The sequence below is a fragment of the Pristiophorus japonicus genome, chromosome 4 (assembly GCF_044704955.1).
Source record: "Pristiophorus japonicus isolate sPriJap1 chromosome 4, sPriJap1.hap1, whole genome shotgun sequence".
Classification (NCBI taxonomy): domain Eukaryota; kingdom Metazoa; phylum Chordata; class Chondrichthyes; family Pristiophoridae; genus Pristiophorus; species Pristiophorus japonicus.
The window spans coordinates 82,338,979-82,350,980 of record NC_091980.1 but is presented as its reverse complement, the minus strand read 5'-3'; positions in this window follow the sequence as shown (position 1 = coordinate 82,350,980).

Below are 12,002 nucleotides of genomic sequence, written 5' to 3'. Positions count from 1 at the left end.
TTTACATTTAAATATATTCTGTGAAATAAATGAAAATACAAAAATGAAAGTAACGCTGAAAGGGATTTTATAATTAAATGAACTACAGGCATTACTGTCAGGTCTTCTCAAACTCTGAGCTGTAGAGCCCTAAGCTTAATACAGGCCTTAGAATAAAACACCTGACCTTGGTAACAGCATTTATTTGAGTCGAGTTCATTTGTCAAAAAGGTATATTCAATATTTATTTGGAAGAAATTTATTGTCTGGGATACAATTTCATGACTGCACTGCCAGAAAAATATTGCAGAGCGAGGATTACATAAATCTGCATCTGTCAGAGCCTGTCTTTTGGCTCTCCTTCCTGTAAAGTGAATTCAGACCCCCTTGAGTCAGCCTTGAGGGGTCTAACGCAAGGCTAATGCCCACCTGTCAAATTAGGAGCTATCTCCTCATTACTGTGAATAAATCCACATCTGTGAATATTAATAAAGCACTGAAAGAAAGCCACAATCTGACAAGCTCAACAACTGCTAAATACTAAATGCAACCTAAAACTGAGAGAAGCTCTGTCCTCCAAACATTGTGGATGAAAAGAAGAATAAAATGGAAGTCTTATGAAGTCAGTTCCACTTAAGAATTCCCTGCATGGCTTTGGAATCAAGCCAGTTTAATGAAATTTTACTGGTTTATTTTCAATTTAAGAAAAATAACTACCAGCATTTCAATACATAGTCACACCATACAAAGGATACAACTTTTAACGTCCAGATAGCGCCTGGAAAAAGTTTGCGCCTCCATCCGTAAAATTAGTCCAAAACTGAGGTTCAATAATTGGGGGTACTAAATCAGGCGTTACACACCTGTGTTTGGCCGTCCCAGCCAAAAACTGTGGCGCAAAAAACGCTCTAGACTTTGCGCATGCGCAGCCGCGCTCAAAGCTTCCCGGGCCCAGACAAAATTTTAGGGCGCGTCGATTTTGTTTGTGCATGCGCAGATCCACCGGCCCACTTTGCTCAGAGTGGAAACATGGCGCAGCAGGAGGGACGCCGGAGAGCACGCAGCTTCTCTGCAATGGCAGCTGAGGCCTTAGTTCAGACCATTGACAGGAGATGGCCTGCACTGCATCTAGTGGGAGGAAGGATGTTCAAGGATGTTCAGAAGCATTTGGAGGGAGATAGCGCTGGAGGTGTCAGCGGCAGACACAGTGGCTGGAACTGCCACCTAATGCCGCAAGAAGTTTAACAACCCCATGAGTGTTGTTAGAGTGACGACTCTTTACATTTATGGGCCCCTGCCATGGTTGCAAGATCACTGTATCATACAATGTAAAGTCTTTGACAGAGCTGCCCCTTCTCTATGTGTTCCAGGCCATGGTGTGGGTTGGTGAAGCCACCTGAGAGCTAGAGGCTCAGTTCATCATCCATGCCCTGCGCATTAGGGTGGTGCGGACCCGCTTGTCCCCTAATCATTGTGACCCCTCCACGCACTCCTCTTCCACTGTTTAATATGCATTACCCAAACATCACCCTGAGCCATAATGTTCCCTGGCTTTCACCTCCTCACAGTTTTTCCACATGCTCAGTCCGCAGCCATGCAGATGATCATCAATACATTTGCACTTCCAGACAGTAGCAATTATTCTACTATGGAAGGCACATGTGGCACAAGAGGAGCTGCACACTTACTCAACCCTTCTTTTTTTTTAATGTTTTATTCGTTGCCAATCTTTCCAATTCTTTGTCAGATCAACTTGTCAGATCATAAATGCCAAAGGTCACCTTGGGCCCAAACAAGGATCACTCTGCGCCAATGATTTTGCTCTTAGCCAAAAGGCCGAGAGCCAAAGCTGCACCGTTCCTGGAAGTACTGCAATACCAGGTTCGTGCCATGGAGGTGGACGGGGCAGGCCCCCCACCAACCCTTCTTCTTGCTCTTATTGTAGGCCAAGTTATCGCATAATCACTGGGAGCAGCAGCAGACTGGAGGCAGAGAGCCTGATGTGCAGAACCTCACCAAGGTGGAGCGGTGAGTGTCACATCTCATGGGAACCCCAGTTCACGCAGTGGCCAGTGGTGAGGCCGAGCCCCCTACAGGTAATGACGGTATGTGAATGGCTTTTACAATACATGTGAGTTCCTTGACCCCTAATACCAAGTGGCCTAGTCCCTTTACATATAGATGTCCATAGCCACCTTCCTCTTATCAGCCTGCCCCCTCCCCTGCTGCTAACCACATGTCTGTTGCTTTGTGCTTACAGATGACCAGCAGAAGCACAGCAGCCTTCCCATGAGCCATTGACAGTTGGGGACGGGGGAGATGATGAGAGAGGGGGCGACAGTGTGGTCCCTGAGTGGGGTCCCACCGAGTGGGGGCACAACATCGGGGGACAACGTCTCATTTGATGGCTTTGATGACTCTGAGGCTCCTGGCCCCAGTGACCTAGAGCAACACCCAGCGGAGGCCGGCTCCCTAGAGCATGAGTCAGCCCAGTAGTCCTGCTCAGAGACAGGCAGACATGGACCTGAACTTGGTGGCATATTCATGGTGCATTGGGTAGGGTCCCGCAGAGCATCGACGCACTTGCTGTGAGTGTGACAGAGGCAGCCTCACACATTGCCCGTGCATCTGAGGAATCCAGCGAGCCCATCCTTGGCCACTCACAGAGGCAGATGGGCTCTAGCAGCGATAGTGGAGCCCCAGAGGGGATGGCACATGGTGTGGGTGATGTGGCAGCAGCGATTGCATCGCAGGCACAAGCCATGCAACAGCTAAGTGATGCCATGTGATCACTGACTGCTGCCGTCCACTCTGTGGTCCCCATTGTCCAAAGGGCAAGTGATAGGTCCGAAGCAGGCCCGCAGGTTGTGGTCATACATCGTACTCCAGATGCTGAGGCTCAGCCCCGAGTGACTGACAGTGGTCCCCTGGAAATGGAAGGTGTGGTCCTTCCTCAAAAAGATAGCATTCTGGCTCCCACAACTACCACTTCGACCTTGCACCTAACGCGATCCACACCCAAGCCATCACAGACTGCCACCACCGATGCTGAGGCAGAGGAGTCCGCAGCCGAGCCTTCCAGGCCTAGAGTTGGTCCAGGGCGCCCTTGTAGGCCGTCCGTACTGTCTGGCCCACACACACGGCAGCCCTCAAGCAGCCTTTCTGTAGGCACTGAGGCCTCATTGAGGAGGAACAGTAGGCATGGAAGGGGGCGGGGGGATGGGGGGGTAAAGATGGGGAAAGCTCAGGTCAAATCGGATTAATGACTATTTTGGGAACATGCAATAGTTAAGGTACATTGCTGTCTTTCATTGTTCTTGAGTGCGTTGCAACAGTACGTTGTATTTTGTTTTTTTTTGGGGGAGGTTGTTTCTTTGTTTCAGTAAAATGTTACTTTAAACATTTGCCATTGTCGTCTTCTGTATCATTGCAATCTTCACCGGAGATGTGCCATTATGGTAGCACATAGCGCGGCCAGTATTAGCTGCATCTCTCAACTTCCTCCATTCAAGAGAACTGATCCATTATGAGCTGCTGATAAGCGGCTCTTGGTCTGGCAGCATCTCCATACTGCCTACCCCATGGATGATGTGGCTGGCCATTCGGGGCCTCACCAGGCTCCTGTTCCTTGTCCCCCTCCTCCTGAAGTGGGACTACAATCCACACGGGCCAAGTTGTGTAGCATGCAGCTTGAGCACCGCAATTTTTGATGAGGTTGCGGGTGGCTGCATGGCTCTCAATGTAGCGCTGCTCGGCTTCTGTGGTGGGGTTGCAGAGTGGGGTCATAAACCAGGTTGCTAGGCCGTATCTTTGTCCCCGAGCAGTTAATCATGCTGTTCCCATGTTGGCCGAAACAATCATGACACAGTGCTCTCACGCAGGATGAAAGCATCATGTGTGCTCCCTAGAAAGCGAGCATTGACTGTGAGGATGCATGGTGTGTGGTCACACATCAGTTGCACATTTAGGGAGTGGTATCCCTTTCGATTTCTGAATATCTTTGCGTTGTGTAATGGTGCTCGCAGGGCCACGTGTTTGCAATAAATGGCTCATTGAACCCTCGGGCAGCCTGCAATCCCCCCCCCACATGCTCGCTCATTCTGGCTCTCCCTGCTCATTGGGAACATAATGAAGTGCATTCTGCAGGCATACAGAGTCTTTTTGATGTGGCGAAAATAGAGATGTGCAGCGTGTTGAGAGATGCTGCATATGTCACCTGCTGCTGCCTGGAAAGAGCCGAAGGCATAGAAGGCCAAAGCCACAGTCAACCTCACTGCGATGGCAGTGCAGTGCTGTTGTCGCTGTAAGGCTGCAGGTCTGCCTGTAGGAGATGGCATATCCCTGTCAGCACTTCCTTTCAGATGCGCAGCCTTCTCACACATTGCTCCTCAGAGATCTGGAGGTATGAGCTTTGGTGCCTGTAAACCCGTGGGGGTTAAGCCCTCCTCCCCAGACGTCTTCGGCCTCTCCTCATCCATGGGCCGACATGGCCAAGAGCCCTTCTATCTCTATCTTGCCATAGCATGGAGCAGGATATGTTGACTTACTCGTAATGTCCCCATTAAATTATTTCACTGAAGTTGTAAGGACACTGTAATGGCAGATAAAGCTTTAAAGTCTGAGCTTCACGCAGCATGCTGTGTGCAAACATTGCAGTCAATGTGACCTCCAATTTAGGATCCTCCTCCCCCAATTTAAACACGCAGCAAATAGCACCTACTCGACCGTGGGACCGCGTGGTTTTTCAGGCATCACTTGGGGTGGATGTTCAATGCGGCGTTAGCACCTAATCTTGCAACCGGTGCACTAGCAGAATGTTGCATGACGAATGACATCATGATCTGAATGAAACTACAGGGCGGGGCGGTAAGTTTCTGCGCCGCCAGAAATCCTGAGCCTAATTTGCCGGTCAGGTGGTAAAAGCTGGCCGCCTGGCGGTGAGCTTTTCGTCACCCTTTACACCCTTTAGACACCCTTCAGGGCGCTAACAGAGGTGCAAGCCCACCGAAAATCCAGCCCCAAGGTATATAATAAAACGGACTGACTAGTTGTACTAACGCTTTTCTGTTCCTACTGCGCCTGCGTCCTCTGGACTCTGCCTCCCCCCCGTGCCCGGAACTAGAAGTGGGGCCCCGCAATTGACCACGTTTGTTCCTCTGAGCCTACGGGTGACGAGGAGAGCGAGCCGGCGGGTGGCGGAGGCGGGGGGAGAGAGTCGGCGGGGGGAGAGAGTCGGCGGGCGGCAGCCGGGGAGAAAGGGAGACACGAGGTGGGGGGGATGGGAGGAGAGAGGGCCACGGGGGAAGAGAGGGACATGGGAGGGGGGAAAGAGAGGGACACAGGGAGGGAGAGAGGAACACGGCAGTGGTGGGGGGGGGGGGGCAGAAAGAGACACGGGGAGGATGGGGAGACAGGAAACTCAGGGAAGACGGATCACGTTCTTCCAACCCCTTTTACACCCACACCCGATTTCTCGGAAAGCTCGGTGCGTGTGTTACAAGGGACATCGTTGGAATGGATGAAATCCAGAAGTCACTACACTCACTATTCACTTCATAACCATTAAACCTGTTAACAATCCATGAACCACACACAATGCTCCACCTATGGTGGGGGTGGAGGGTGGCGGGGGGGTGGGGGGTAAGGTCTTGCACTTGCGCTGGGATAAGGGACTTCGGCTAGAACCTGGTTCGCGATCTGTCCTCTCTGGTTTCTGAAGTCAGAATGGATCAAATTATAATTTGCAAGGTCAGTCAGAACTTGGGCTGGGCGGTTCCAGTTACACATTCCAGAGAAAATTCAGGGTGTGGCTTATCCTCCAAGGGGACCAATCAGCAATAGGTCATGTGATAATGGAGAGCCAATCAGAGTAGCAGTGACCATTTTGTTCATACAAATAAGCGAATCTATAATAAAAATATAACGGGTGAGTTGTAAAAAGAGATAATATAATGGTAAAGCACTACATTAATAAAGAAGAATGAATACAACATTGACAACTTGAATTTATACAGCCACTTTAACATGTTGATTCACAGAGAAGGGAAGAAAATGGACCATGCCAAAGAAGAAGCTATTAAGAGGAGTGACCAAAAGCTTGGTCAAAAAATTGGTTTTAAAGTAGGGTCTGAAAGGAAGAGAGAAAAGTGGCGAGGTTTTGGGAGGTAATTTCAGAGAGTATGACCTATGTGGCTGATGGCCTTCAGTGCTGGGGTGAAGAAAGGAGGAATGCACAAGAGTCAGAGAAACATAAAGGTTGGGTGGACAGCTATAGTTCTAAAGGAAGGTGTGGAGTTGTGTGGAGGTAATTGAGAGATTTAAAGATAAGGACAAGAATTTTAAGTTTGATGCTTTGGGGGACTGGGAGCTAATATAGGTCAGTGAGAACAGAGGGTGAGTGAAAGAAAAAAAAGACTTGCATTTATATAGCACCTTTCACAACCACTAAACGTTCCAAATGCTTTACAGCCAATGATTTACTTTTGAAGTGTAGTCATGTTGTAATGTAAGAAATGCAGCAGCCAATTTGCGCATAGTAAGGTCCCACAAACAGCAATGTGATAATGACCAAATAATCTGTTTTAGTAATGTTGATGGAGGGATAAACATTGGCAGGGATAACTCTTCTCTTCTTCAAAATAATGCAATGAGATCTTTTACATCCACCCGAGAAAGCAGACGGGGCATCGGTTTAAGATCTCATCTGAAAGATGGCACCTCTGACAGTGCAGCACTCCCTCAGTATTGCACTGGGAGTGCCAACCTAGATTTACCCGCTCTAGTCTCTGGAGTGGGATTTGAACCCACTCAACGGCGAGGGTGCTGTCAACAGAGCCACAGCTGACACTTGGGACCAATACCACAGTAATAGGGGGACCAAAGGAGATCAGGAGACTGTGAGGTGGAAGGCAGTTTATATGGAGGGACAGGTTTAGAAAGGACAAGAGTGGGACTTGGAGGGGATATAGGATCAGAAACATAGCCTGGGGTCAAACAAGACTAACAAATTTTGGAAATTTTGATCATTTAGTAATGATATATATTTAAGGGTTGTGGTTGAAAACAAAGTTAATTAGCACAGCCGTATGAAGAAAACCGCAGGTTGTAGTACTAAGACAGGGGAATTTGATGTGTTAATTGAGCAATTATCCTTTTTATTGTGTACGACAATTGGGAACATCAAGCAATTTGTCATTCTGTATTCAATGACATAACAAACCAAATATACCCATTAAGATGTTGATAATTCTTTTCATGTAGAATCATGGAATCATACAGCACTTGGAGAAGGAGGCCCATCATGCCGGCTCTTTGAAAGAGCTATGTGAGCCTAGCATGATGTGTGTGCTGTGAATATAAACTTGGTAGATGAGGTAGTCAGTGTGGTTGACAGGCCTATTCACAAATCATTGAATGGTGAAGGAGTCAGAGGCCCTGTCCGCTACTTCCAGTGCATACTCAGAGTGTAAAATAAAAGAGACACTTGGGTAGTCAGGTTTAAACAAACTGATTGTTGTTGACTGGAGCCCAGAGCTGGAGGCTAAAATGCAGAAGGCCACTTTTTGCAGTTTAGTTGTGTAGAAAGAAAGGTAATGTCAAAATCAAGTAAATGACTGAACAATAGGGGCAGGGAGTATGGTTTATAATATAAAAGCATAATACTGCGGATGCTGGTAATCTGAAATAGAAACAGAAAATGCTCAAAATACTCAGCAGGTCAGGCAGCATTTGTGGAGAAAGAAACAGAGTTAACGTTTCAGGTCAATGACCTTTCGTCGTGTTCTGACATACGGGGCTCGAAATTGGGTGCAAATGCCTCTGTGACTGGGAGCAGTGCTGACATCGACTCCCTCCATATTGGGTGGGAGTTTAACGACAGTACTACAGCGTTGTGCCCCAAACTCCTGCGTCCGGAGATCGTGATGTCATTGGTGTGCGCATCGGCCCCATTAGCGCACCGGGCGAAAACACTGGTAGCTGCAGGAGGCGTGGATCGGGTGGCCAGATGCAACCGGGGCGATGATTAAAGGCGCGGTATGTAAAACAAAAACTTCCTGCATCTAACCTGTCCAATCCCGTCAGAATTTTATATGTTTCAATGAGATCTCCTCTCATTCTTCTAAACTCCGGTGAATTTCGCAGTTTGCAGCCCACACAGCAATACGGGAGGTCACACATGCTCTTTATAGGAGGAGGGCCGATTACATCTCCTTCTCCATGACCAGGGAGAAGCAATTGGAGCACCAGACTGCATTCATGCACATTGCGCACTTCCCCAGGGCCCAGGGGGTCATTGACTGCACCCATGTCGGTCTCAGGGCACCCCACCAGGCTGCAGAGCAATTCAGATACCGCAAGGACTTCCTGTCCCTCAACGTACAACTCGTTTGCGACCACAACCGCAAGATTCTGCACGAGGATGCCTGGTATCCTGGCAGCAGCCACGACTCATTCATACTGCGCCAGAGTGGTGCGCCACGCCTTTTCACTGGCCCGATGAAGATTGCGGCTGGCTCCTGGATGATAAGGGCTACGCACTGAGCACTTGGCTCATAACTCCTCTGCGCAACTCGAAAACTGATGGGAAGGTCGCGTACAATGAGAATCTGATGGCCACCAGGGCCATCATCGAACACACAATTGTCATTCTCAACAGAGGTTCCGTTGCCTGGACTGTTCAGGGGTTGTGCTGCAGTGCTCGCTTGAGTGTGTCTCCATATTCGTGGTGTTGTGCTGCATGCACCACAACCTGGCCATCATGAGGGCACAGCCATTGGAGGACGAGGCAGCAGTGGCACCTGTGCAGGAGGAGGAGAAGGATGAGGCACAGGAAGAGGAGGCCCATGAGGAGGAGCTTGAAGCGGGAGGGCAGCCACGCAGGAGGCGGCGTCCCCATTCTAACCCTGCAAAGGAAGCACACAGCCGTCTCAAAGCTGCCCTATTCACATAACTCAATGCCCAGTTGAGCCTGCATCTGCCCATTATGGTGGGCCAACCTGTGAGCCCTCTCACATCATTCCTGCACACTGCAATGAGAGATCTGGTCACAAATTCCAAAAACTAAATAAAAATTTATTACAAGCCAAACAATGGGTCTCAAAAACACTCATGTAATCCATTATCGCCCTTGTCCAACTCCTTATTACCCCTCTTATGCAAACCTATCCTTACAGTACGCCGCAGTGTCTCCCCTGTGGCTGTCTCATGGCTTTGGGATGGCTGCTGTGTGTCTGTCGAGGAAGCTACAGATGTCCTTCTCGGACGCCCTCGACCAGCTCTGGCCCTGGAAGAGCCGGCTGAAAACTGGGCCGCATCCTCCTGCGTGCCTTCAGGAGGAAGTGTCTGGGGCGAAGCCATGGTTGGTAGCAATTGCGCAGTGGCAGCTCTCGGCTCAGTGCTGATGTGAACCAGAGAGGCACCATCAGTATCCTGCTCTGATGAGCCAGCGCCAGTCCCCCGGGGCAGCACCCCACCTCCCCCACCAAGCTGCTGGAGTACTGGTTGGCGGGGTGTGCTGGCATCGTTCGGCCCCCGGTGCACCGTGGTGAGATCCAGCTGCAATGGCAGCAATCAGATGTCGCTTAGCCTCCAGCTGACACTGCTTGAGAGCAGCCACACTCTGGAAGCCATCATTGATGACAGCAGTCAGATCCTCCGTGCCCTGTTGCCCAGAGTGCATGAGAGCATTCTGAGCTTCCAGGACAGCGGCCATCCTGTGCAAAGAAAGGTCAAGACGAACTGAAGGCACAACTGCAAAACATGCCCTTTAAGAAGGCCAGGGAGCAGCTGCATCGTTAGCTTGATGGTTTGCATCCAATGGACAGGAGGGGAATTTTGAGTTCCAGACTCTACTCCACAGGCACACCGCTGAAACCAGCATTTACCACCGGGAATTAACATTCCGCTCCGTTTTGGCCATGAAAATAGGCAATTTCTATCTTATTAACACCGCATCCATATCGGCGGTAACGGACGGTCAAATGTGGTGCGTGTGCCCCATTTCAGACGGGGGGGACCATTTTGGCCCCATCTGTATTCACACTTGCTGCTTTTAAAACAAAGTGGCTGAATGATTCGCATCAGGCTTTGTCTCACTCAATGTTTCTCAGTGCATCGACTAAAGGCTGGAAAATTGCACGTGAGGAGGGCATGTGCAAAAGACACAACATCCACATCAGATTACAAGGGTTAGTACTATTGTTGCAGCGCGGATTGCATTATCATACTATTAGATACAATCTGAAAGAAGGGTAGTTGAACGAGGCTTGGGGGATGTAGGTGGTAATGAATACAAAAAGTGGTCGGGGATTGCCTTTTTGATGATTAATACCACAGTAGTAGGAGGGGCCATAGGAGATCAGGAGATTGTGAGGTGGAAGGCAGTTTAAATGGAGGGAGAGGTTTAGCAATGTCAAGAGATGGTACATTTGGAAGAGAGAGGTCAATGGGAGCTGAGGTAAAGATTGAAATCACTGAAAAACTTTGGTGCCTCCACCCTAGTCATCTTTCATCTATGAATATTCTTAGCTTCATTATCAAAGAGCAAGTTATTATTTAAATGGAGAAAGATTGTAAAGTGCTGCAGTACAGTGGGACCTGGGGGTACTTGTGCATGAAACACAAAAGGTTAGTATGCAGGTACAGCAAGTGATCAGGAAGGCCAATGGAATCTTGGCCTTTATTGCAAAGCGGATTGAGTATAAAAGCAGGGAAGTCTTGCTACAGTTATACAGGGTATTGATGAGGCCACACCTGGAATACTGCGTGCAGTTTTGGTTTCCATATTTACGAAAGGATATATTTGCTTTGGAGACAGTTCAGAGAAGGTTCACTAGGTTGATTCCGGAGATGAGGGGGTTGAATTTGAGGAAAGGTTGAGTAGGTTGGGCCTCTCCTCATTGGAATTCAGAAGAACGAGAGGTGATCTTATCGAAACGTATAAGATTATGAGGGGGCTTGAAAAGGTGGAGGCAGAGAGGATGTTTACATTGATGGGGGAGACTAGAACTAGAGGGCATGATCTTAGAATAAGGGGCCACCCATTTAAAACTGAGATGAGGAGAAATTTCTTCTCTCAGAGGGTTGAGAGCTGTGGAAGCTGGGACATTGAATAAATTTAAGACAGAAATAGACAGTTTCTTAAATGATAAGGGGATAAGCGGTTATGGGGAGCGGGCAGGGAAGTGGAGCTGAGTCCATGATCAGATCAGCCATGATCTTAATGAATGGCGGAGCAGGCTCGAGGGGCCGTATGGCCTACTCCTGTTCCTATTTCTTATGTTCTTATGTTCCTATTATCTTCTCTGACCTCAGATGAAACCCCTACATCTCATCCACTAAAGATGGTCCAAGAAGCTTGGTTTCTTCTTTCATGCGAGGTACTTATTTTACCATCAGCAACTTTAAATTCTCTATGAATCCCAAATCCTTCCAAAATTTCAATACTGCTTCATATCTGGGGAGGATGCCTGCTCCTTTTTCACAGTTGTAGATAGGATAGATGTCAAATCTTGTCACCTCATAGGTACTGCTTCCCTCACCTCCAGTTTTCGGCTTCTCTCTCTCTCCATGGTAACCTTTGTTATTTCTTTGTGTTTTTTTATCTATACAGGTTGAGCGTCTGAAATCTGGAGTTCCGAAATTTGGAATGTTCCGGAATCCGGACACTGGGCCGATCCTTGGTGGGGTGGTCCAGAATCCGGAAAATGTTCTGAAATCTGGAACTGCCGCCGTCCCCCGCCCGCTCCGTCGACGGATTCCTCCACCGCCGCCGCCGCCTGGACCTCTCCCCCCCCCCCTCCGCCGCTGCCCGGAACCCCCACCCCCACCCACCCCCACTCCGCACTGCCAAACAGTTCATTGTTGCCAACGTGATGGCTATGAGCATAAGCAGATCTTGGTCTAGTGCTGATATTTATTCTCCAATGGGAGGAAGTCCTTCAGTGGTTCGCACCGGCTCCTTGTGTTGCCCTTCAGCCTGGTTCATCATCTCTCGAATATCCACCAAGTGGTCTGGCTGCGGG